The following is a 3,580-nucleotide window of genomic DNA, read 5'->3' on the forward strand; positions in this document are numbered from 1 at the left end:
TATGCATAGATTGCATTTCTTAGCTGTTTTAATATTTTAAATATATTTACGTTTAAAAAATTTTGTTTTCTATTTTATAACTATAGTGAGAATGATGTTATGAAATAGTATTTGGTTCAAAAGTAATTTTCAGGATGATATGCAAGGTATACTGGATCCTATCAAATTCTATTTTAGCAAAATATGAAATCTTTTAAAAATTCAATAAATAGGTTGCAGTCATCATATACTTTACAGATTGAGATAAAATTCACATGCCATAGAGTTTACCATTTTAAAGTGTAGAATTCAGTGGTTTTAGTATACTCACAGAGTTGTGCGACCATTGTCCAATTGCAGAACATTTTTATCACCCCAAAAAGAAATCTCATATCCATCAGCACTCCCTCCCCACTCCTCCAGCTGCTGACAAACACTAATCCAGTTCTATCTCTATGGATTTATCTATTCTGGACATTTCATAAAAATGGGAGCAAATGATATGTGGCTTTTTTGGTTCAGCTTCTTTTACTTAGCATAATGTTTTCAAGATATATAGATGTTTCATTATGTATCAGTACTTCATTCTTTTTCTATGGCCGAAAAATATTCCATTTTATGGGTATACCACAATCTGTTTAACCATTCATTAGTTGATGGACATTTAGGTTATTTCCCCTTTTGGGCTATTATGAATAATGTTATGAACATTTTTGTTCAAGTTTTTGTGTACTTAAATTTTCAATTCCATTGGGTATACACCTAAAATAAAATTGCTGGGAATAATCATACACTTTAGTTGCAAATGGAAACTACTCGAAAATGCCAGAGAATTCAGCTAATCATACTTATTCCATCTTATTTCAAAGTGATTTCTTTATAACTTTGTTTCTCTGAATAACAGTTAAAACTCCTGAGCGGGGGAGTTTGTGAACATGGAAATTTTCTCACAGGTCTAAAGACAGCTGAAAAGCAACAGAGTGGTGGGTGTGGTGTCTATTTTAAAACCACTGTCATTTATTGTAATTTTCTTGATTAAGCATTTTCTTCTAAGTTAAAGGACTTATAGGTTGTATAGATAAATAACCTTTAGATTAAAAAATATTTTTAAAAAGTATAGAACTTTAGTAATAAAAAATTTCTATTGGTATATGAAAATAGTATACCAATATCTTTCTTGTCTTAAAGGATACTGATAATGCCTTAGCATCAATTAAATGCCCAGTTTTTATTTGTTGAATGTCAAATTAATGTAAAAGTTTTAAACTTTTTTATTTATTTAAATTATGAAAGTACTTTTCATTTTAAAATGTTCTCTTTAAATTCAACCAGGATCTTGGATACCTGGATTAGTTTTGAAGTACTGTAGATCCCAGTAAACTAATTGATAAAGATGTTTATCTCCCCTACAAGAAGAACCCAAGTTGCTTGTGTTTTTAATTAGGATGTTTTTACGCAAGGTGTGCCCTACTCTGTTGCCACCGACCTACCATTCTCTATTGTGTTACATAAAGCTACTTTACCCATTTAGTTCATTTGCCTCACTGCCTCTGAAAACATCTGAGTTTGTGACTCCTACTTTACTTTTTAGCTTTCACTCTTGCCTATTATTAGCCTTTTGAGGGGGCAAAGAGTTGAAAATGCTTTTGCCTGTTTATTTTTAAGAAACTATCATTTGACTAGTTATGATGGATAAAATAAAATTAATACACGTGATTGATGAGGTGACTGTCCGCATATTTTAAGGACTTCTCACAGAGCTAAGGTTAAACATCATTCTTAATCTAATAATACAATGTTTATCCAATAATGTGTAATGTAGTGTACTGCCTACAAATCTGGCTTTTCAGATGTATATTCTACCCCCTCTTATGGAGAATGTTAGAAAGAAAAGATGACTTATTAATTTTATATAGTAGCTTAATCAATATTGATTTAAATAGATGTTTTATAGATTAAATATTTCAGCCTTTTAAACATTTTTTTTCCTGTGCTATTTTTAGTTCATAAAATTCATAAAACTGTTGGAGCTGGAAAGAATTTTAGAGATCACATTTTCTAGAAAAGGAAGTAAACCCAGAGTGACTTGCCAGTGGTTAAAGAGCAAGATTATAAGGAAATGCTAAGACTTCTTGTCTCTTGTTCTCAGTACCATTTTGCTCTGGTATGCCATGATGTACCCTGTTGCAAAGTTTCCAAGACAAGGTCAAATTCTGTTAAAGTACATATGCCTGTTTCCTCATGTAGTCTGTGTAATTTAGCATATTTAAAATATTTTAGTCATTTATGAGCATGTGGAATATAAACTTATAATTTAATGGTATTAACTAGAAAACTTTTAAAACGTTAATTATAAAAACTGGCTTTTTTAAAAAAAAAAACAGGGAACTAATGGCCTGAAATTAAAATGTATCCATCATTAATTTAAAAAATGTTCTCCAATGTTATTTTAAAAATACTGTAAGGCCACAACTGAGCTTTTAGATAAACTATAAATTAAGATTTATAGTTTTTCAAGTAAAAAAAATACTGAATTGATACTGTAAAAAAAAGGGAGAGAGTGAGTGATATGAAGGGAAGGAGAAAGGGAAGAAAGACAGGAATAAGAAAATCCTGCAGATTTTATTGAGAAAAATTTGTAACAAGTAATAACAGAAGTTTTACAATCATTTGCAAATGTAGTAATCAAACTAAAAATTGGCACATCTTCTCTGTAGTTTTAGAATTTTGGTTTATGTGAAAGTAGTTCTTGAGCCATTCTTATAGAGATAATTTTTAAAAAAAGAAACGAGTTTAGGATAAGAAAAGGAGAATAAAGTGAAGAGCAGAGGAAAATGAGAAGTTTTGGATGTAGCTGTAAACATGAGAAAGAAAACCAGAGGCAAAGAACTCCACTCTTGTTTCTGTTAAAGGAATGGTACTGAGACAAATATAAAAAAAATCTAGACAGGAAGTACTACTGTGACATTAAGTTATAATAGGAAGTCTATATTAGAGAAGAGCTTGAGAAATAGTTTTGTTATATAGGTTACAAGTTGTACAATCTCAAATATACAGGTTACAAGTTGCACAATCTCAAATATTTTTAATCTCAAAAATACATTTTGCATCTCTAGGATTGAGAATGGTGGAGTTCAAGAGCTGGGTTTAACAAATCATAAGTTATGAAAAGTTTGAAACATTTGGAATGTGGTTAGACCAATTTTTTTCTTAATTGCCTTATTATTACTATTATGTGTCTAACAAAGCAAAAATAAATTTGGAAGTATCTTACTGAAGCGATGAAAATGGGAGATCCTGAAAAGTTTCTAGTGATCAAGGAACGGTAAATCGTAATATTATTACTTATTAAAGGAATAGACTATCATTCTTTATTTAAAACAATCTTCGTTTTAATGAACCTAAAAACTGACTTCTTAGAGTTCTGCCTAAAACTTTTTTTTTAGCATAAAAACTTAAATTCCTTAGCTGATTTTTCTACTACAATGCTTTCAGAAACATAACCCTCTTACATAGGAAAATTATATCTTACTGTAGCTTTTATAAATTATACTCCCTTATTGATGCAGCCTTGAAAATTGCACATTCAACTTCAGAGTAC

This window comes from Pteropus alecto, unplaced genomic scaffold, assembly GCF_000325575.1.
Source record: "Pteropus alecto unplaced genomic scaffold, ASM32557v1 scaffold25, whole genome shotgun sequence".
In the NCBI taxonomy this organism is placed as follows: Eukaryota; Metazoa; Chordata; class Mammalia; order Chiroptera; family Pteropodidae; genus Pteropus; species Pteropus alecto.